This window comes from Cornus florida, unplaced genomic scaffold (genome assembly GCF_030987335.1).
Source record: "Cornus florida cultivar Cherokee Brave unplaced genomic scaffold, ASM3098733v1 CherokeeBrave_3.0.0_Hap2_Chr08, whole genome shotgun sequence".
Taxonomy (NCBI): Eukaryota; Viridiplantae; Streptophyta; class Magnoliopsida; order Cornales; family Cornaceae; genus Cornus; species Cornus florida.
The window spans coordinates 42,774,155-42,799,375 of record NW_026775578.1 but is presented as its reverse complement, the minus strand read 5'-3'; the positions used below and the strand labels follow the sequence as shown (position 1 = coordinate 42,799,375).

Below are 25,221 nucleotides of genomic sequence, written 5' to 3'. Positions count from 1 at the left end.
ATTTTGGATTTTAAACTGATATATATTAGGTGTTGTATATATATTTTAAAATAAATGTATAGGTGGATTTGTGATCCAAAATGATTAATTAGGGTTTTTATATTTTCTGGAATTTATTTGGAATTTTCTGGAATTTTTTTGGATTTTTAGAATTATTTTAGAGTGTGTTTTGTATTTTTTCGGAATATTCTGAAATTTATTTTATAATTTATTTTATATACTTTTATGCACTGTTACGTAACTATGTTAAGCATCAACTGCGGTGTGATCCGGTGTGGTCACGTCCATGGAAAGTTAGTATAACTGCAGATCTAGGCCATACGATTAGTTTAATATAGTTGCAATAATCCGGTGTAGTAGAGACACATGGAGATCAATGCACCATTAATCTAGGCCCTTGGAACGATCTCATCAACAAAGAAGAGATCCGGTGCATCGCGGTGCATGGAGCTCTATACGCGTGTGCATCTGGATCGTTGACTTGGTCCAGTCAACATACAAGTAATCCAGTATGACGTAGCTCACCAAAGCCCAGAGTTCTAGCCAACCAGAAGCAGCCACATCATCAAGAAGGAGAAGCAGCCGCGTGGCAGCGCGTGAGAGCACCTGCCAGCATAGGGTGGCGCGTGGAAACGCGTGAGAAATGTTTAGGTGAATTAAGAGGCGCGTGGGGGCACGTGGAGATGCATACGGTGTTCCAGAAAGTTCCTGTGGGGTTCAGTGATGTCCCAGAATTGATTTTAAGCTTGTTAGTGTTAAAATCAACTCTTAAAGGATGTGTTATTGGTGGTATCACCACGGTATTTAGTATGCATAATTATCTAATAATTGGTGATTGGAGGAGGAATATATATATATATATATATATATATATATATATATATGTATATATATATAAATGTATTTAATTATATCTGTGTACATATGGATTTATTAATGTATGTTTTGAATAGAAGGAAGCACACACACACACACACACACACACACACACACACACACACATATATATAAAATAATATATGCGTATATATGTATATATTATTTAAGATACTTAATATTAATTATTCTTATTTAATCGGTATATCTGGATAGGTTGATTTTTAAATTAATATTATGTGTATGATATGCATGGGATTTCTATGTGTGATTTAGTGCATCGTTAAGTTTAAAATCGGTACATGGTTAAATTGTAGACATGGATGAGTTGCCAAAGGCTTAAATATAATGCCTAAGTATTAGTATGAATAAAATACATACATAAGAGGCATGGTTGAATTGGCAATATATAAATAAATATATTTATAATGGTATGGTTGATTTGCCAAAAGTATAAATAAATATACTTAAGGAGGCATGGTTGAGTTGCCAATATATAAAAAAATATATTCATAATGACATGATTGAATTGCTAAAGTATAATTAAATTACTATGTGTATTAGATGACTAAAATTCATCTATGGATGCTGTATGTATAAGTTGGATTAGGATTAGATATTCTTAAATTAGAATAATCTAGTAGTGACATGTTAGTGTATTATTTTATATATATTAATAAAATAATATTGGTAAAGACATGAATGATTTGTCAAAACCTAGGTATTGGCTATATGGTTTAAATAAATTCATTATTGGCTTTTGGATTAAATATAATTTTTCTTGAATTATAGTTTATTATTTAAATAATTAAATAATTATTTAAAATTGAGTTAAGGTTAAAGGGGTTTCTTTTTAAAAGAGAAGGAGTTTTGAATTTGTTTATGTATGATTATGTTTTAATCATGATTTAATGGTTTTGAAAATTAATGAAACTGTTAAGGGATGTGAAGGTTATACTGTATATAACTATTTATACATATGCGTATCATTGTTTATTAAACTTAAAACTTTATTAGGTTTGGTTTTGATCAGAGATGATCTACTTATTGATTTTTAGAGGTCTAGTAGAGAGAATTTACTCGTAAGGTTTAACTCACGATTTATTTTTCAGATTATTAGAGGTTCCAGTCTCGAGATTAAGGATCCGCAGCTAGGAGACTGTTACTTATCTATTCATCTTGTGTACTTTTAAGTAGTGTTGGATTATTGAATAATGTTTTAAGGGGTCCTTGAGTTATGGGATTCCTGAGTTGTAATTGTTGGAGAATCATTAATCAATATTTATTTATTAGTTTTCTTCAGCGGTTTATTTATTCCTTCTTATTCATCTTTGTATTCTGTGCTTGTTTAAATACTTTAATTGTTTTGATAATCTCTTGATTTTGTGCACAAACTTGATTAACCCGTGTTCCGAAATTAGGGGGTATTACAATGGTGATGCTAGAGAGCCGGTTCAGTCTACATATGGTCGGAGAGATCGAACTGGTCATGAAACCAGTCCGGCCGGCTTTCTCGAAGATGGGGTCTTCGGACTCGCCCCAGAGGTTGATGTTGGCGACGCGGTGGGTCGACGGGTCGCAGCTGACGCCGTACCAGTTGTGGTAACAGTCACTGCCCGTCCATGAGTTGAAGATGCCCAAGTAAGGCTCGTGGAAGGCATTTTTGAAGGCGAGAAGAGCTGCCCGGTCTGACGGCAAGCAGGAGCTGACGGCCTCGCTGTGGGTTATAGGAGGAGTCTGTGGTGCATCTTCTTTTTTCTTGCCCTCATTCTCTTCAGGTGTGGAAGTTATCTCCGTTACGCTTTGATTTTTCCGATTTATCTTTTTCTTCGTTCCGTGTAGGCTGGCGTTTTCTGGTGCATAAGGCTATGGTCTCCTCGGATTTTGCGAATGTTATTAGCCTGATTTCCTTTTGTGTCTGGGGTATTTGGAAGGCCCGGAATCGGTTGGTCTTTAAGGGGGTTTTATGGCGGCCTGAGGTTGTGGTGCAAAAGGCTGTTGTTAGTTTTTGGGAGTTTCATGATGCTCGTTCCCTATGCTCCTCAGTGCAACCACGACTGGCTGGTGAGTTGGTGGAGTCGTGGAGTCCCCCTCCATTGGGTTTTGTTAAGTGTAAGCTTTTTGTCGGCAGTATTTGCAAGGGGGTGGCGTTGCTGTTTTTCGGGATTTTCGGGGTGCAGTGCTTAGTGCGGTTATTTTTCGTCCTTTCTCTGCTGCTTCAGCTTTAGAGGCGGAAGCGTTGGTCTGACAGCGTGCGATTCTTTGCACTATAGATTTGCATTTCTCTTCCTTATGGTTTGAATAAGATGCTAAAGCTGTGGTGGACGGGGTGTTATGTCAGCTGTCTTGCCCGTCAGAAATTGCTTCTATTTGTTTTGATATTGCTCGGGACTTGTGACGGTTTTCATTTGCTCAGTTGACTCATGTGCATCGTCTGGGTAATCGGGTGGCTCATGCTTTGGCCGCTACTTCGCGGTCTGGGTTTGTGTCGGATATGTGGTTGTCTTCTATTCCTCCTTCTGTCGTCCCTTTTGTGGTAGCAGAGGGTAGGTTTTAGTGGGTTGTGGTTCTTTTGGTTCCTTGTGTTGCGGTTGTTTTTGCCTTGGACCAAAAAAAAAAAAAAAAAAACATTGTACAATGGCCATTAGCTCATATAAAATGATTTATCTTGAAGGTATTTTTTAGCACGTATATCGGTTCTACAACTCTCAACCCTATGGATATAACGGCGTTGAGAGGGATTCGGAAGGTAAGTCCTTAATATTTCGCTTCCGAACCGCACTCCTGACTTGAATGATACGTGAATATGAATAGGTGCGTGACTCATTTTATGCCGATGAGAATAACCGAAACCAAGAGCCGAGTCTATACCTAAGTCTCATCTCCATGCATTCAAGGGCTGACGAATGCTCGGCCCTCACTTTCTATTAAATCGAAAATATAATGTCACTAAATTGAGAATGTAATAATGATATTATCGATGTACTCTCGATAATTCAAACTTAAAATCTGAAGGGCTTTTATATCTTTAGATATCTTTAAAAAGGAGTTATGGATCTCATTTGAAACATATTCCTCTGTCTTAAAAAAGATGTCCTGTTTTGGGACAAGGTAGTATTTAACAACAAATAAATTTTTGGATTATCATTTTTTATTCTCAACTTAATGATATTACAATTTTGTATTCCAATATATATTATGGGAGGGTGAATTCTCAAAATAAATAAATTGCATGAATATTTACGAGGGTGTTGATAAGCATATTCAATGCAAGGTATCCTGTGCCAGCTCAACATGGGAGGAGATAAGGTTGAGACTGAATTATTAGGCCGAAGGTGAGGAGGCAACAGGGGGTGTTGTACCACGTGGTGAGTGAATGTCCACCTTATATATCCACGCACATACGTACATAAATTACATATATGAACTTGTGAAAGAAGTGAATGTTGGAGAAACTCGTTAAATTTTCTATACGTTTGGGTAGACATTAAAAATTGAAAGAAGTATAAATTTAATTATGTGATATCAAGAATGACAATTTATTTTCTGTGCCGACCAAAATTATGTCTTAGTAGGTTTAAATAAAGTTGGATTGGGACAATTGAAGATTATTTCTTCTCAATTATTTCTTGTTATGTTTTAGTTTAATGGATTTTGAAAAGCAACATGCATGGGAGCATTCGCATTACAAGCATATCCCTTATCCATATGATTGAGACACTCTCCTGTTAGATCTACTATTCAGCCTATTTACAAAAATATTAGAAAGTGACATTTGACTATAAATTATGTGCAATATATGAAATTATGAGATGCTTGATTTACATGATATATAAATTTTAGGGTAAATTATATCGATTATGATTTCAAACATTTCACTGACTTCTTCTGAAAATGAAATTTATAACACATACTTTCTTTTATACTTTTTAACAATAGACCACGGAAGTGATTATTTTACTAAATAGCCTCAATTAATGAGTCGATATAACTTTACTGCTACTAGACTAATGTGTAATATATGTAATTATTACATTTTATTTCATAATTTTTGCTTTTCAATGCGGTATGCACGGATGATCAGTCGTATGGTTTCTTTGTTTTAATTGTGGATCGATATGGAATTTACAAGTGAGGGCAAGCCTTGGTGCAACTCACACGAATTGTTTGCACCAAGAGAAATATTATGTTCATCTACATTATAACAATGAGGAAAGAAATGATGAGATGTTTTGTGATGTTCCACATTGTTTGATGGGAGACGTGATTAGCACTTATAGGACATCTCTTATCTGTGTAGATGCGTTTTAAAATTTGTAAGGGTAAAAAAGTACAAAATGAATAATATTTTTATCGTTTTAAGGGAGAAGTAATTGACACTTATAATGATCTCTTCTATCTGTGTAGACGTGTTTAAAAATTGTAAGGATCAAAATATACAAAATGAACAATATTTTTAGAATATGAACTTTTTGACAAATACGTAAATGTGCACAAGTCCACCAGAATTGAGCAACGACTCTCCACCAATACTTCCAAAATGACGGAGGTGGATTATATACACATTCATGCTTGTATATGTAGAAATTCGTGCATTTTAAAGCAAGAATGCTAAAGATATACACTTATTCAATATATTTTTTGAGAATGCAACAGGCATACAACATATTATATCGTTTTATAAATTTTTAATATTGCAATTTAATTAAAACACGTGCATATGTTTTTTTTAGGGACATTCATAGTATATATACGCAATGAAGCTATATCAATTTGAATGATTGAGGTAAGACTCAAGTGTTTAAGAGGACAAGATATCGTGTCCATATATTGGGTCCAAATATCGTGTCCAAATATTCGTCTTTTAACCAAATCTCTTCCTCCTCCAATTGAAATCACTCGATCCATCATTTAGGAAGTTGTCTATTTTTATTTAATTGCAGTATGATGAATTTCGTCCATTTGCTTGTGATGGGGACACTTATCATCTCACTGTTACAAAAATGGGCCCCACTATAATGGTGATCAGATCACCGTGGACCATTGATAGAGATCAAGATGGATCTAGTGTGGACCACCACTCAATTGTCCATGTTCTATGGATATCAAACATAGAGAAATGTACAGTTCAAGACTCTGAAACAGACCCATGTTATTACTACTAGTGTCTGATGTTAATACTAGTATATATATATATATTTTTGTTGGTGTATATATATGTATATATATAAACTATATGTGATGTGAATCAATTTTATAATACAATGATTTGATTAGAATAATGTATGCCTGATCATTTGTCATGAAATCCTTGCAGAGGGTGAAAAAAAACAGAAGCTATCATTCTAAAGGAGGGGTTGAAACTCATGCTAAGCTGGGGCTAAAATGGTGTTGTGGTGATTGAGGGTGACTTTAAAAACGTCTTGTCCCTAAATCCTACCAATTGTTTAGCTGCTTCTGTGTGTGTTGATGTTTCACAATTAGTGCATCAGTTTTCTAAGTGCCAGCTATCTTGGTGCCCTAGAGTTTGTAATTGGGTAGCTCATGCCTTGAGTAGATGAGCTGCTCATTCCCAAATAGGGGAGTTTGATTGGGATATTTGGCCCCCATGGTCGTTGGAGGCTCTGTAGATTGTTCTAATTCTTGATTTCTTTTGTCTATGAAAAAAAAAAAAAAAAATTTGTATTTTGTTCAAAAAACAAAAAAAAGAAAAGAAACTATAATACACTTTTTTACTAATATATAGTACTATATATATATATATATGTTGGAATCACAATAACACAATGGTTTGATTACAACAATGTATGTCTGATTGTTTGTCATGAAATCTGTACAGAGGATGGGAAAAAAAAAAAAACAAAGGAGTTGCTAGATGTTTGTGGTCCAAAATTGTAGTAGTAGTAGTAGTTGTTGTTGTAATTTATTTATTTATTTATTTTTTATTTATTTATTTTTTATATATATTTTTATGTGAAAATATAGGATTTATTTTTATTTATTTTTTATTTATTTATTTTTTATATATATTTATTTTTATGTCGCGTGTGTAATAAAAAAATTACATCTTTAATGAATTGAGTTATTAGATTGAATATCCAATTAAAAATAAATTAAATAATGTCAAGTTATCATATTGGATTAGATCATATATAATTCTTATTAAATTCGGAATCAAATCAGATTTGAAATGATTCAAATTTAATTCATTTATAGGCTACTTCGGACCTGTGTGCGCAGGATGCACAAATACCCTCTCGCAGAGGGGATCCTTTTCCCTGAAATGTTAAAGAGTGTCATGTTCTTATTTTTGAATTAATCCAACTCAAGCTAAAATAATTATCATCAGACGTGGCACAAGATCTGAGCCACCTGCCAGCTAGCTCTCATTGGAAAAATCGACCTATAATGCTACAAAGATATTCAAAATTTAGTGGTATTAATTATTATATCCATTTCGGGATAGACCACTGACCAGAAAATTCTGAATTAGGAAAAAGAGGGAAGGAGAGCAATGGGTTTGAAAAAATGGGATGATTATAATCACAAAAGCTATTATTTAATGTTGCACATGCTCTGACATGCTCAAATGTTGCATCTTAATTGCTTCAAATTAGAATCACAGTAGCCATTATTTGATGTGAATCGTGTTAATTTTTTATTTTATTTTATTTATTTATTTATTTTTATTGGATGACTTGCTAATTTGTTTGCACGTGTATCATTCAGTGTCAAAATGAAGTTGTTAATGTCATCTGATATATATATATATATATATATACATATATATATATTAGGTGTCATGATTGTCATCTAGTGAGGTTGGTAACCAAAGTCGTGGGAGATACACATACATGTGCAGTGCGCGAGACATGGAACTAAACCCGGCCGGCCATTCCCTATTATTCCTCTTGGCCAGTTCATGCATGCATATATATAGTGTGTGTATATATATTCAAGCAATATTTGATACCATTGCATGTGTATATGACTATATGTATGCACAATGTATATGTGTGAGAGAGAGAAGGAGAGAGCAGCTTGAGAAATTTGTGGAACGAAATCCTCGAGGCATATATATACACAAATGATAATTATTGAGACAAAGTTATGGAACATTTTCATGCAGGTTTGTATGTCTTGGTAATAAAGACAACCCAAACGACTAATTGACCACATACCTTGTGACCACTTCTGATTTGGTGCTACCAATTCCATATGTCAACCACAATTAGCATATACAAGTTGAGAAATACTATACATCTCCTTATTTTATTTTAAATACCATATTTATTTATTTAAAAAAAGTATTAAATTATAAATAATTAATATTGGTATAATAATTACACTCGGTTTCGAAAGAGCACAGAGGTAAAGCACAGATAACTAAGAGTCTGATCCCAAACCCAAGGCAATTGAGCAAAAGGGATTGAGCCCCCAAGTTCAGAAAACTTTACGACCCGAACTCAGAAAGCATCTAAAGACCCCAAGTTCAGAGAGCTTTAGGCCCCGAACTCAGAAAGCATCTAAAGATCAACTTTGTTTGATGTGGTTTTCTCTTTTGTGCCATGAATTTGTTGATTGGCATTAGAGTGTGGCTTGGTGGTTTGATTTATTTTTGGAACCTATTTATAAACATCCTCTCCGATGAATTCCAATTTTATTAAATTCTTTACTCTTTTAGAATACTTTCTCAACTCTTCAAATCGGTACTAGCTCTCTAATATTATAGAATATTTCAACCCTCCTTACAATACTATGCAATCTCCAAACAAGCGTAGAATATTTTAAAATTATACTCTACCCATATCGTGTCTCCTGGACTTGACACTTGGTCTACGCATGAAGTGTGCCTTAGGCACAGAAAATTATGGCCTAACATACTCTTATTATTATATCAGAATTATATTTACAATTATTTTTTAAAAACCAAAAAAAAAAAAAAAAAAACCAAAAAAAAAATAAGGAATCTATTTCTTTAAAAGTGAACCAATTTCCACCCAAACTACTGCAAGTTTTTGTCAATGGATCTTTTCTTTTTCTTTTTAATTTCTTTTTCTTATTAAATTTAAATTTTGGTGTGTATTTTTGTATATAAATGTGGAGCAATTCAAACAAACATATATACAAAACAAATAATGATATAAAATCTGTATAACATCATTATTAATTATTGACCCAATATTATTATACAGCCAAACCTTTTTGTTAGTTTTGTTTTTGCTCATAATATATAATAGGGAAGTATCTGTGTAGATGACATTTGGTGCCCAAAATAACATTAACAAGTTAATTTCAGATTGATTGTAAAAAAAAAAAAAAAAAATAGTTAAAATCATTCTATATATAATCAACTCAAGCTTTGACTATGGACCAACTAATTCTCTTTAATATGTATGTTCCTTTTAACTTTTTTCTTTTTCTGTTTTTTATAATCTTTTATATCAATCCGTTTGAAATGCATATATATATATATATATATATATATTTCCATTCATGGTTTTTATTATGAAACTCCAAAGTAAGTTAATTTCGACAGTTATTAAGATGAAATGCAAGATTTAGTGACTTCCTAATTTTTCATTTAATATTTTAGCTTTTGTTGTTATATTTTCATTTTATATATAGTAAAAATATATCACAATAATTCTTCTATCTTAAGGGAAACTAAAGCCCATAAAAGCTCAGCTGATAAAATAACAAGCGAGCTAGAAGTCTAGAAGCAACAAAGTATAACAAAGCCCACCATCAACCCAAATGAGCCAGCAACAGATCAAGCCAGTATTTGGAGAACCACAACACCATGTCTAGATAGATGGCCTATAACAGGGACGGACACAGCAAAGTAGGTGAGAGGGGAGCTTTTAAAAAAAATATAAAAAATGTTATAAGGGCAATAGTGGATTTTTTTTTTTTTTTTTTTTTTTTTTTTTTTTTTTTTTTTTCAGTAACGGCAAATCTAACATTTTAATTATAAGAATCTAATTTAAAAAACACACATAAAATTAGTGGGGGCAATTTCCTCCACCGAGCCTACATTTGGTCCGTGCGTAACAATATTGGCATGAATCATATGTTAAGGTTATTGAATGTAATTTGGTATGCAATCGTGTCTTCTTATTCACATGGATGATTTTTATTTTTTATATATTTTTTAAAACGTAACAAATGTTATCAAACATGTATTCACTATTTGTTTTTGTTCTTCAACGATTTGATAAAAAATAAAGTCTTTGTCGATGACATTCTTAATATTATACTAATTTATAAACCACATTGGTAACTTCTATTTTTGAAGTAGATTGATGCTATTAAAAGAAAAGGTCCCTTTTGTTGAAACAATATTTGTCAAATTACAGTTAGATACAAATATAAAATAAGCTCGTAAATTATCTGAAACAACACATGCTAATCCAGCAAGCTAAGGGTTGTTTCGATCATATAGATGATATTAATCGTCAAAATGCACATACATGTCACTAAGGAAAACTTGCATTACACTGTGATACAAAAGTCTCCTCTGCTGCTGCTGCAAATGATATAGTTTGGGAAGTTTTAAACTTCTTTTCTATTGGTCTTGCTGATTTTCTAGCTCTTTTTGATATGGTGTAATGAAGCTTTGCCGGTTGTTTGTTTGTTTTGGAAGTGGATTAGCTACATTTCTTGCTTTTTTGTTAAGAGGGTGGCACTCAAGTTGCTGAGAGAAGCTTGGCTGCACAATTGGTTTGAGTCCAGCTGGAATGGAAGGTCATGACATAAGTTTTTATGTATTTTGACAAGATTTTTTAAGTGCAGCATTTGGTCTGTTTAAAAGGTCTTCATAATGGGCAGAAAATTTTAGTTTTTAGTCTATTTAGGTTTACTTTGCTATGCTATGTAAATGGACTTAGTCCATTTTTTTCTTTCCGCTGGAGAGTTCATTTCCTATTTGTAATTGTACTATTTTTTCTTTATATATAAATAAAAAACCCACCATTCAGGGAAAAAAAAAAGAAGAAAAACACTTGCCATTATACGTCGACTCGAATATGACACTAGTTAAACGGATTTGGATTAATTTTAAATAAGTTTGTGTTGTAAACGGGTTAACACAATTAATCGTTTAGTTAATCGTGTCGTATTTGGGTTGAGGGATTCAACCTCGTATAACTCGTTTATACATATTTACCTATTGTATCATAAATAAATTTTTATTTGAGTTTCAAAATTACTATCTAAACTTGTGCCTTATAATTTACTTTTTTATAGATTAGAAACTATTTAGTAATTTGGTTGGATTGAAACTTATATCTTTCTAGTATTTATTGTTTGATTGATGATTATTAATAATTTAAATAATATAATGTTTTATTTTTATAAATAGGTCATTAAACGAGTTATACGTGTAACTTTTTTAATAAATCAGTCGGATTAATGTTGAGATATCTTGACACGATTATTAAATAGGTCGTATTTTTATATTAGCATGATGCGATTATGACACACGGATGACACGATTATAACATATGAATACATTTAACGAAGCATGATCCCATAATCTTGTATATACATCATTCTATATTAGGATTTCGATTTGTAAATTATATATATATATATATATATATATATATATATATAGTATTACGTATGAGTGAAGCAAACAATTTATGGATACGTAAGATTACTTTTTCCCTGTAATTCGAGCTAGTGGTGTCATACGTGGTGATATCAAGATTAGTGGAAGTTTGCTCCAATATAATATTAAACTGATTTGCTCTCTACTCCATGGGTTCTGAAGTTGTGTCATTTAGTGATTTGATTAGTCAAAACAAGTTTAATTAAATTAATGCCATAATCAGATCGGGAGATCCTAAAGGTTACAACTAAATTGAATCAACAAGGGATACGGAACTTATCACGTGACTTAAAATGTTGAAATTTGAAGGCATAGTTTGTCTAACAGATCAGCTTGGAGTGATTATAGGGATACTTACCTTAGTTGTAGTTTACTAAATCTAAGACCACCCTAGCAGGTTGGGAATTTAACTTCATAACTTCTATGAACTCCCAAAATTGACTTTCAAACTTTGATACAACATCTTTTGCCTTGATAAACTAGGCATTACGAGCCATCCATAAATGACAGCATAAAGAATCTGCATTATCTTTTAAACTCCGACCATTTGGACTTGTATCCCATGGATCACACTAGGTTCTCCACCAACGATCCCACTGCCCATGAGGAACCCTTAAATCTTCAATTCGTAGCGATGAAATCTTCCACACCTGATTTGCATGTAGACATCTCCCCAACAAATGGGCTACTGTTTCAAGCTCTATTCCACAAACATGACATTCTAGGCAGTCAATCACTCTCCTCTTCACCAGCTGTTCCATCATGACAATTTGATCACGTAGGCACTGCCAAATAAAAAGTTTCACCTTTGGCATAACCTTAATTTTTCACACCCCTTTTGATGCATGTGTATCAAAATATACCACTCGCAATAGTACGAATCTTTGTAAGATAAGACTATATAAAAGGTGTCGATCCCATAGAGAAATGAGTGTTATTTGTTCTATTTATAATTAATTCGATTTTTGATTCGAAGATAACAGATGATTTGACTGATTGGTTGTCACGAATATAAAATAAATTTAAACTAAAATTAAGATAAAGAGATCAGAGAGAGAGAATCTTAGGACTTGACTTCACCACGAGTCTTGTACTATGGTCAACCGTTCAACCTTTGGGATTTTAACAATTTATATATCATATGAATTAAACTCAATAACATTTGTTTAATTCGGTTTTAAAGAAAAATGTTTTATATATTTTAATTAACTATAACCTATCTACGGTTAGCATGGACTATCCATCTACCTACTTCTAACTACTTATAACTAATTTTGCAGTATAATCCATCTTTCCTAAGCATAAACTATGAAAATATTCATTCATAAAAAACGTTAAAACACCATTATATGATCTCCATTCTTATGTCCAATAGGCCTCCACCAAATATTGTCCAATAAGAATGGGTTGAGAATAATTGATGAATAATTAAATTTAAGATAAGGTATTAATCATTTAAAAACTATTTAAACATTAAAATCCAATTGATGTGACTCAACTGTTCATAATCATACAATCAAAATATATAAATCATTAAAATTCCCAAAGTTAGAATAATCAAACCATAATACTTAGATCAGGTTACATCGATGCCCTAAGAAATAATTAGTTACTCATGACAACGCAAGATATCATCTGTGTTGTTGTGGTCGTCATCATCACGGACTACACTTCTCTTCTCAGGATCTTTATCTTCTATGGAAACCCTAAAAGTCGTCACTACAATGTAAGAGAATCCAGAATAAAACGAGAGAGAGATTTTTTGTGGCCTTGTGTTTTCTTTTATAGAAGAATTACCTTCTATTAGGGTTCTGACGGGCTTTTAGGTCTTCTTATGTCTTCTGGCCCATCTTGGATGAAATACGGCAGACTTAGAACAAATCCCGAAACTTATAATTCTGATTTGGCATTAAGAGTTCGAGCTTAGAAGATTGAGCTCGAGCTTTCAGGCACAGCACAAGCTCGAGCTTTTTAAGTAGAGCTCGAGCTTTTTGGAACATAGCTCGAGCTTTATGGAATGGTACTCGAGTTTTGCTTCTATACTTAGTCAAATTTCTTCAAATATTTTCTGAAGCGTCTTTTCCATCAACACTCGGAATATTTTTGGGTTTTGTGTTCAACAGTGATCGATCCCCTTTGATGGTGCTCGAGCCCTAGCTCTTGGGCTCGAGCTTTTTGGCTTAGGACTCGAGCCCTTTGTGAAGGTGCTTGATCCCTTTAGGTCTGGCACGAGGTCCTGGGAATATGGTTTTTCTGAAAATAACTCTTTAAATTTTGACACCTCATGGGCTCGAGCTTTTAGGCAAAGGCTTGAGCACCCTGAGGTTAGGCTCGGGCTCGATCTATTGAGATCAAGGCTCGAGTTTTACTGCCTTAATTAAATTTTTTGTTTTCTTCTGCTGAGCTCGAGCCTTAGAATTGAGGCTCGAGCCTTGGCATTAAATTCTTTCAAACTTCACTATTTTGACTCTCGGCTTGCTTTGAATGACCGGTAACGACTCTGTGCAACTCTAAAGGTCTCATATTCAATGACCTTGACACATCTATAAGCTTTGATATCAGTCTTTTCATCTTAAAGTCTCGGTTTTAACCATTTCTTTAGGAAAGTACCTATAAACACAAAATAAACATAAATTAGTCTAAAACTGGATAAAAGTATCACTTAAGGTCTTAACATACATATATTTAGGGACTCGAATATGCAATATTTAACGCTCATCACCTTTCCACTTAGAATATTTTTCTCTTTTATAATAGTATTCAATCCTGTAAGAGATACATATTTTTTGTTATTGGCTAATTTCCTTATCAAAATAAATCTGATGGAGTTGTAATTTTTCGATTCAAAATTTTAAAATTGAAGATCAGATGCAGATTTGAAGAAGGTCAAGTGTTCATTGTTTACTACACTCCGGGATGATAAGAACAATACTTTAGGATGGTATGTAAGTTAGTGAGAACACTTAGGAAGTTTTAGAAGGTGGAAGGACACAGTAGTATCACTTCTGTACATTAGGAACCGGTAGCACAATCTTTGTACTAGTAGCCAACATTGGTTCAAAATAGGTTTCTTCATTGCTAAGGCTGAACAGATAGCCAAAGGTTAAATCGGTAGACATTGTGCGTCGAAATCATACTATTCTTCTTGAACCGGTAGCCATATTCTTGTACCGGTTTAAGAGCCTGAGTCAGTTTTTGGTAACTCAGTTTCCTATTTTGTTTTGAATCCTTTTTGGTCCAGACTTTCTTCTAAATCCTATGCACGAATTCTATTTGTTTTACAAGTGTGTTTAGGTCTTCCAAACTTCTATATAATACCTCTTTTATTCATATTGAGGTATGACTTTGAGGAACATCAATTCATTATCTTAATAAAGCTTTAGAGAGATATTATTCAAAAAATCAAATCTAATTATTCTGAATTTACTTTTGAGAGCACACACATATATATATATTCATGAGTGATTTAGTAGTGTCGTTCTCTATCTCATCAAAATTGGAGCTTGATTGAATATTCAGACATTTCGAAAGAGTATATCTATTCTTCTACAATGATTTCAGATCTTGAGGAACAGAAATAAAAGCGATCACACTTTGAAAGGGTTAAAGCATTCGAGGAGTGTTGTTTAATCTACCTGCTAACCTTCTGCAGAGATCAAGCATAAGCCAGAGGTCAAGTGCTGTTGGACAGGACGTTGCAAAGCTAGAGGATTGTTAGTTATTGGTGTTTGGTAGAACGATAGGGTGTGAGCCAGAGTCAAAGTTCAGTGTACTTTGTTTCAAACATAGTGGATCGGTTTACTTTGGACTGCACAGTCCACGAGGTTTTTCTCATGCAAACAGTTGATCTATTTTATCAACTGGGGTTTCCTCGCTAAAAATCTTAGTGCAATCTCTCTAACCTTACTTGCTTTACTTTACAGTATTTATCTTTGTGATTGTAGATATTTAAATTGATTATATTATTTAGATAATTTAATTAATCACAAATTAGGCAAGTTAACCTATTAATCTTATCTAGGTCATTAAAGGAGTTAATCACAATTAAAATCAACTAAAAGTTTCTGCATCCCGCGTTTAAACTATTTTCACAAACCTTAATAATAGAAGGCTTAGGACTTTCCCTTTACTTAAATGACAGATTTGTGATGGGCTTATAGGGACAACCTGGCCACAAAATTTTTTTGTTGCAAAATTTTTTTGTTGCAAAATTTTTTTGCAACAAATTGTCCGTATTTAGCAACAAAAAGTTTTGTCCCTAATACCAATATTTGTTGTAGTGTATATGGTCATTTGCATTCCATTATTTCTCTTCTTTAGGAACCATTGTCTTTTCTACTTCTTTCATGGGAATGAATGGTCCATTAACTATGGCAAGCCAAATTCTATAGTCTATGGATTGAAGAAAATATATCATTATAATTTTTTAATTGCTATAGTTGGTTCTAACAAAAATTAAAGGTCTATCAATACATTGTACTTCTAGGTGTGTGAATATGCCATTGTTGGCCATGATCGCACTCTAAGACGGTTAAGTCTTTTTAATTAGAGTTAAACTCTGATACCAATTGTTACCCAAGTATTGACTCTAGAATGGGGGTGAATAGAGTTTATGGCAAACAATGACCAATTTTTCATTTTGCAAATTTTACTAAAAGCCTTCTAATATATAGATATAAGTAATTAATAGTATAAATGTAAATGAGATAAGGGAAGAGAGATTTGAAAACATTCACACGGTGATTTTAGCGAGGTTCGGAAACTCCTACTCCTCGGCTCAAGACCCCTCTTGAGACTTCCCAATCCACTATGACTTCTCCTTACGGGTGGAGAGCAAACATTTACATGAAGCAACTCCTTGCTTCACCTTGCTAAGGGAACAACATTCCCTTAGTTTTCCTTTGGGTCACACCAACCCTTACAAATTTGAAGCCAACTAGCTTCTTCTTCCTTTGCTAAGAGAACACCTCATTTTAGGCTTTACAACATATTTGAATATCAGATTTTCAGTACAAGATAATCTTTCACAGATTTATAGCACAAAGTTTAAGCTCACTCTAGAGTATATATATGAATACAATGAAGCTCAATACTCTTCTAATGATATGGGATGTATGAATATAAGAACAAAAACTCTTTGGATGCTATATAATGTTTCTCTATGGTAGCAACATTAAATCTCGAAGTCTCCAGCTCTATTTATAGAGTTTTGATGCAGTTAATTCAAAAATATAGCTGTTCTGCGCACGGTTCAAGGCAAAATAGCCATTCAGATTCAAACTGGACTTACATCGGTCGACCGAACTGAAAGAAGGTTTATTTCGATCGTCCGAAATGAAATGAAATCTACTGAGTGCCTTATTTTGGTTGTCCGAAATAACATTTCGGTTGGCCGTTGTGATTTTAAACTTAGCATGGCTACTGCCCAAATCGGTCGGCCGATTCAATTTGCCTATGCATTTCGGTTTACCAAAATGAAACTGCTGCTTTAAAAGTTTTGTTCTAAGTTAACAGACGAAACAGTTTTTCTACAGGACATCTGCACATACCTTATTTCCATTGAAAACATTTAAGTAAATGTCCATTTACTTTAAGTTTACAATGTAAATAAGGAAGTACCCTATGATACCCCCGGATTTCCGAATGCGGGTTGGCCAGGCCCACTCCCGACTACCCGAGGATATCAAAACAATTAGTAATAAACGAACACAGAATACAATTAAGGAAATAGGAATAAATAAAAATTTGCTGAAAAGAAACTAGAATGATAATCTAAATACTGAAACCTCAAAATAAAATTAAATTAATAAAGAATTATTCTGATACATCTAAATTCTCTATTTCTAATACAACTCGGGAATCCATCTGGTGGACCCCTAAAAACTCCAACACTGAAATCATCAACTGAAGAACTCCACTGCTAAATCATGAAGAAGCTCCTACGCTGTCGAAAGAATGAGAAGCCATCTCTGCTCAGCACGAACAAAATCTAAAACCTGGAACCATCCGTTACCTGAAAAATAATAGTGGGTCAGGCTCACGAACAAGTTCTATCCTAAGTACAATCCAAACAGAGACCCGATACGCAGATACATTCTAGATGTCTCAACCATATCTATATAGTCCGTAATAGATAAATATATATCCACACTACATGACTCTCATTAAACTATGCTGAGGGTTTCAACCTGAATAGAAGGCAACATGTAATACGCACCTGAGTGGGCATGACTACCTAAACCTAACAGGGTATACCTCAACCAACATAGCTAGCTAAGCATCTTATTGCATATACGCACCCTAACCGTCGATTATGAGACTCAAGCTCAGATCTCGGTACCATAATTTATATATATAAATTCCCCATCCAAACCAATGTAGTGCCACTCAACAGTTCGTTGCCATGACACGACATAAAATTAGGATTTAAGTGTTTTAATTAAATCCCTACCTTTCCTATTAACAGAAAATATAAACAACCATCCAATATGTCGTTCAACCGTTTTAGTTGACAGAACATGAAACCATGTAGGATTTAACTATTTTAGTTAATCCCTTCCGTATGTATGAATGGGTAGGAATTAGCATTGTGACCTAATCCATCCCTCTGTATGACACCGTCTCATACCGGTGCATACATGCAAATGATCCGTTAATGATGCAATATTATAAGCAGTACATCAAATAAGTCCACAGTATCCATAGAGTTGATAAGCACAAAATTTAAATAAGTCATCAACTAAAAATCCAGAATCCATCCATGTAATTAAACAAGACAAAGTTTACTAATTCGTCAAGTTAAAATCCAGAATCCGTCCATGTAATTAACGAGACAAAGTTTAATGTTTCATCAAGTTAAAATCCAGAATCCATCTATGAAGTTGATAACTTAATTTATTTAACTTAAATTTCAACTAACTTAAAACACAATCTGTGACGACCCTGGTTTTTTAGGCTAGCATGTCCTGTGATAAACCGAAGATTGACCAGATAATGGATCCGATATGCGGAAGCGAAAACAGAAAACAAGACTCTAAGAAGTCAAAGTGACCTTCCATGAGGTCGTGGAACTCAACAAGAATTGATGCGGAAGCAAAAGGTCGAAAACATGACAAATAAGGCCCCAGGGGTACAATAGTCATTTTTGAAAACTGTAGATTTGGGTGCCACCGAGTATACCGCTGGAAGGACAACGAAAACTAATCAAGATGGACTCAAGAATCGCATGATTCGGAGTCCGGACGAAGGAGAAACGGCATGACGAAGAAAAACGAGCACTTAAGGCAAAAAGGGTAAACTGGTAATTATCCAGGAAGAACTGGGTGCAACTGAGCACACCGTTGGAAAGACAGCGAAAAATTAGTCAAGTTCAAAAAAAAAATCACTTGAATCGGAGTTCAAACGAAGGAGAAAAGCCCAAAAGAAGAATTGACGTCGCGGCGGCCCGACGAGGGGCCATGGAGCACACGGCGCCCATGCGCGAGCCCACCGGCATGCATGCCGGCGCCCAAAGACGTGGCTGGTGGCAGCCCTTGGCTGCTGCTACTACATTTTTTTTTTGATCTGCCCAGAATTGAGGCTTGAAATGGAGGTCAAGACGAGTTTTTCTGAAAAAACACGAAGAAGAAACCTCCCCTAAAATTGAGTTTTCTACCCAACATCACGGACGGAATCGAAAAAAACTCACTGTGAAATCTCTAAAATGCCCCTAGATCAAAACTGAACAAGAGGGTCATAAAGCTGCTAAATGAAAACTGGAAACTGAAACTTCATAAGGGATTTCTGGTACCAAGACGACCTTTTATGGAAAAACACGAAAAAGAAACCCCCCCTAAAATCACGTTTTCTAAGCGACTATGTCGAAAGAAGAAAATAAAACTGAGGTGAAAGGTCCATAATGCCCCTAGATCAGAATATGAAAAAAAAAATGCGAAATGAATTCACAAGAGGCTCAAAACACAAACGATGAGGTTTTGCCCGGAAATGACTATGCACGCAAACGTAACTTACCTATTTAGACGCGCTACAATGGTCCATGGTTGAAAAATATAGCCGATGCAAAATCCGACCACCAAACGGGCAAAAAGGCAAAAATAGACTTGGAATGGAAAACATGGAATCCAAAAATGCAAAACGGGATCAAATGACCGTTTGGCCCTTGGCCACACTTCATACAAGATTAATAAGACCCTATGAAAGAATGAAAATGGAATTCTCACACCCGATGCAACCATGGTGAAACAATGACTTGCGATTTTTCAAGGTTTTCATAATATTTCATAAAGTTAAAAAGTTGTATAGAATACAATACACATGTCATTGGCCTCCGGCCTCATCTCATACATGTCAAATACATTGAAAGGAGTGCACTTATGTACACATTACATACATGGAATCAAATATACATATTTTGACATATAAGTCTACAAAATGACATTTCATGCTAACATTTGCATGAAATGGAAACTTGAAAGCTACACGACATCCAAGGAATGCTAGGTTTTACGAACCAAGTCTTCGTACCTGAAATATGCCCCAGTATCGTAGGGGTGAGTAACATAAAGTTACTCATAGGAGATGAGCATGCATCGACCTAGCATTTTACAAATTTATCACCTTAAGGTGAAACATGTTAAAGGAGCTCATGCCACCAAACATCTATGTCCAAGTGACACTCGGGGAGCATCCTAAGCTACCTTAGAGTCTAAGCAACAAGAATCATGATATACATACATGTATGAAACGAATTATGGTTGGGATAATCTAAGAACATGATAAGAAGAATGCTTGAGCATAGATTAACATGAATTGCATTTTCAATACAATTGAACTAGGTCTAGAGTAATCCATACAACATGACAAAAGCATATTTGAATACAAGTTAATAAGAATCACATTATCCATGCAATTCAACAACAAAAGAGCATATTATACAATGCAACAAGGTTTAAGTTCTCAAAGCCATCAACTTAGAATCTAAAGCACAAAATAACAGTAGTGGTTCATACCACCTAACGTCTATGTTATAAATGAATCAATAGGATCAATCATAAGCTTTATTAGAACGTCAAAACACGATTTTCAATATCGATGCAATTTAACCAACATTGGTACTTCCAATACAAAGCATAAAGCACAATTTCGCAAAGTTAACATCCTGTAACTTGAAATGGAACGACAAATAAGAAACAACAAGTTACAACATCATCTAGTTATCAACTTGAAAATGAAATGCGAAATCAAACAAAGTGGATACTCGGACGTCACACCGGATCAGACCGACAACATAGTTACTTTAGGGTTACTAGCCCATGGATAACCTCCCTACGTGCGCACTAGACCATATAGAGGGACTATCCCCCGTACTAGAACCACGTCTTAGCCATAGTCAAACAACGACATCCCCAAGTTTCCAAAATCAACAAGTTGTGCAACAATGCATATATCAACAGGAATATGCAAGATAATCAACTATCTACCGAGCACAACCAAATTTGGAAACCTATACAATACATGCTCTAAGTCCACACTAATATGATATGATGAATGTCGAATCTTCAGTGTGCGATTCGTTACACGCTATGCATGAATGATGTTAAATACGAAATGTGCAAATCATTACACAAGGCAACAATATATTCAATAAGGAAAACATATTCTCATGAGTATAAACATAGCAACTATGTTATCTAATGCTCAAAACATAACCAAATGAATATACAACGAGTCTAAGTCCATGATTTGAATATAGAAACCACTTCTAAAACACAACTAGATCATGGAGCAAATTGATAGAATTTAAATAGATAAACACAATTAAATTCTATAGATTCCGATTCAATTCCAATTAACCTCAATTTAACACATGTTAAAGGACATGGCAAGGTCATCACCTATATCCATTCTAAAACTCAATTAGGTTGTTGGAATAACAAAGTAGAACTTTAATTAAATCATGCTAATTTAAATCCCAAGGTTCTAAAACAACTTCTAATAGTCCCAAATTAATATATGCTAGTAACAAGTCATGATCAATACAATTATCAAGTTAAAAACTTAATTAAGCTAAGGGGACCATTAAATAGATTTTAATTAATTCTTTTAATTAAAATCCCTAGATTTTCAAACTTAACCAATTGCTCTCAATTTAACATATCTTAGAGAATATGCCAAGGACTAATGTAATATCACATTACAAGTTTATTTCATTCAATTTAAGATCATGTGACTTAACCTGTTACTAAAGTTAAATATAAATTAAAAGTTACAATTCTCATGCAATTAATCCCAATTTAATATATGTGAACAATCACACCAAATCTTAATTTTCTAGCATGCCACAATTTAATTCCAAGTTGTATATCACCATGAGGATTAAATCTTAAACAAGGAATTTAATTAAATGAAAGGTTTGAAAACCTAACCGAATATTCTAAATCAAACCTATGTGAAGCTATATGGCATGTAAGTCAAGAATATCAAGTCGGAATTTAAATAGAGTGAATAGTGCGCTCGGGGCAAATTAATTAATCAAATTAATTCATAATTACTAATTTTCAAATTCAACTATGTTGGAGAGCATGCAAAGGCCTAATTTAATATACTAACACATATTGATTTTAAGCTAGTTAAGGCCACGTGAATTAATCTTTCACCTAAGATAAATATTAAATAAAATCTTTAATACTTATTCAAATGTTTCAATTTTAATACACGACAATGAGCATATCAAGGGGCAATATAAAATCATGCTACATGTTTAAACCAAGTCATGAGCAACCGGAAAAATTAGATCCCGTACAAGAAAAATAAATAATAAAGTCTCTAAATTTTATATTTAATCATGCAAACAAGTAGTATAAGCATCACAAGCATGCTATATAATAAGAATTTAAACCTAGAACATCTCCTACCTCAAATTGAGACGAAAATCCCAAAGGCCCACCAAAATAAAAGTGCTCCGAATTCGACGATACCGAGAGGTTTTGTCGGAGACAACACCGTGAACATAACCCCCATCAAAGCCCCATCAAAATCATAACTTGACCTCAAAACCAAACTCAAGAAATGGTCAAAACTAAATTCTAATAAGGGGGAAAGGTAGAGCACGGCGAGGGGAACAACAAACGTTAAGGCCGAAGACTTTCCATCAAGGAAAAGTGAACCAAAAGAGGAGAGAGAAGATGGCAGCACCCCTTCGGCTGCCATGGGAGCTCCAGGTCGTACATGAAGAGGGGAGAAGATGAAAAATGAAATATCTCACCCCCCTTTTATAGAAATCTCAAAAAGTGCCCCGAACGGGCCCCGCGGGGTCTGAAAAAATAAATTTTGAGCAGACGCACTCAAATGGCAAAACTTTGTGAACAAAAAAGATTCAAAATGATAAAATATGAATAACGAAAGAAACGGCATCAAAAACTGAGTCCCGAGCAGAAAGTTATGCCCAAAACAAGTTTAGCGCAAACCGGGGCCAGAAACCCTAAAACTGGAAAACATCGACCAGGAGGAAATTCCAAGAGTACACAACTCGACGAAATCTGAAAATGAATCCTGTACGAGGATCCAGGCTCAAAACAAGACATTTTGCAATAACTTTCATTAATTGCACAATGGCCCCTCCAAAAAGTGAAAACTGCACTTATGGCCCAGAATGAAAATATCTTCCTAAAATATTTTCTTAAAAACCCTTGAAATAAAATATCTTCAAAAGATATTTACGAAAAATACCCTAAGAAAAAAAAATAATTTCAAAGAACTTTGCATCCATGCCCCTATAGACACCGAGAGCAACCAGAGTACTTTCTTGTAAAAGTAAAGATACGTATTTCGAGGAAACCACTCAAGATGAAGGCACGTGAAGTCAAAAACCAACTCCGAGCATGAGAAGTGAGGTTGTGCCAATAATATGACATATGGGGAAAAGACAGAATAGGGAAAAAGACGAAACAGGGAAAAGGACGAAAGGCGCATAGTGTCCGAAAAGTGAAAATGTTGAAATGACTCGGTCCTCAAAGGAAGTTGTCAATTCACATGAAAGAGTCTCAGAAACCAATTCTGAGCATTCGAGATGACACTAAGCGACACGAAACAGAGCTCAGAAAAGAAAATTAAACAAAAAAAATTCATTCGTAAAATTTCAAGAAAAAGGAAAGGGAGGCAAATGACCGGATCATTACACAATCCAACAGTTAACAACAGTAGCAATTAGTAAAGTGTCAATTATGTCAAGAATGATTTAATATCATTCCGAAAACCCACAGAGTATATCACATTCAATTATATTTAAGAATAACCATACAAATCCTTTTAACTTGCTAGCATTACGACATGAAGTTAAACATTCCCTATCCGTTTACGGTCTGTTATTAAATAACCAAAAATCCAGGGACTGATATATTACAAGTCAGATAACCAATAGAGTATATCATATCAAATTACCTTAAAGAATAATTATACCGACCCCTACTACTTGCTAGAACAACAACACACCGTCAAATCCTTCCCTCCCATGGACAACATACAATTTAACCATTAAATTTTCCGAAGTTAGTTAAGTTTAATTGCAGAGACTAACCATCCTGGGACTATAATAGATTAATTAAAATTGCTTAGAAGCCCATTACACTTTCAGAATCACACCACAGCCCCTGAACCTCAAAAAAAATCACAGAACTACACATATTGTGTAGTTTTTTCATAGAGCAGGCTCCCCCACAAGAGGGAGCCGGCTCTCCCTAGTCCAGAGCCGGATCTCCCACAACGGGAGCCGGCTCTCTTTGCCCTAGAGCCGGCTCTCTCCTTTGGAGAGCCGACTCTCACTCCTTTAAGAGCCTGCTGCCCTTCAGCAACTTCTACGACCTTCTTCTTCTTCTTCATTGGCCACTTCCACCTCCTCTGTTCCTTATTAAAACTGAACATAAGCGTCTTAACTTACATCCAGTTATCCTGTAAGTCCTTTGTTTACCACAATTTGCATTAACAGAATAATCAAAACCATTACCGATTCAACATGCTCAAACATCTACAAGTGAAACCAAATTTGCACAAACAATTTTAGTTTAAATTTCAGAACATACAGATAGTTAATTTAACCTATACAAAGCATGAGTGATTTGTTTAATATCTGTTTAAAATCCTAGAGAACATTTAAGAATGCACAGATCACAAGCCAAAGGGAGAGAGAGACAGAATAGAACTTGCCTCTGTAGTTTTGGTTTGAAACCTTTAACCGTCCTCTGTCCAGACTTTCCGGCGACCTCTCGACTGTCGTCCACTCCTTTGTTGCCCTAGGTTCCACCCATGATCACACCCCTTCTTTCCCTCCTTGGTTCAACCTTGGTTCTTGGCTGAAACCCTAATTCTTCCTTCTCTGTTTTCCATCTCTGTTTTCCATCTCTGTTCTCTCTATATTATACTGTACGTGTATAGGGTTCTAAACCCTTTTGAAAACCTATAACAATATATATATATAGGCACCCAATAAAACCCTAAGCCCAATCCTAATCCATAATGGAAACCTAAATGAGTCTTAGTCTTAGTCGGCGTGAAATAAAACTGCCTAGAACCCTAATCACATTACAATTTAATACACTAATAATTTATACCTAATTAACTCATAAAAAATGAATTTAATTCAATTAAAAAAAATATAAATACAATTAAACACATAAATCACTCAAAAATCAATTAACAAATAAATCTAATTAATAAACCTTCCAATTCATACAACA

The 25,221-nt window shown here is 34.3% G+C and overlaps 1 pseudogene; it reads right to left on the bottom strand.

The window, feature by feature from the left end:
- The window catches only part of LOC132270141 (DNA damage-repair/toleration protein DRT100-like), a 48,081-nt pseudogene that overhangs the window by 1,478 nt on the left and 21,382 nt on the right, over nucleotides 1–25,221 (bottom strand).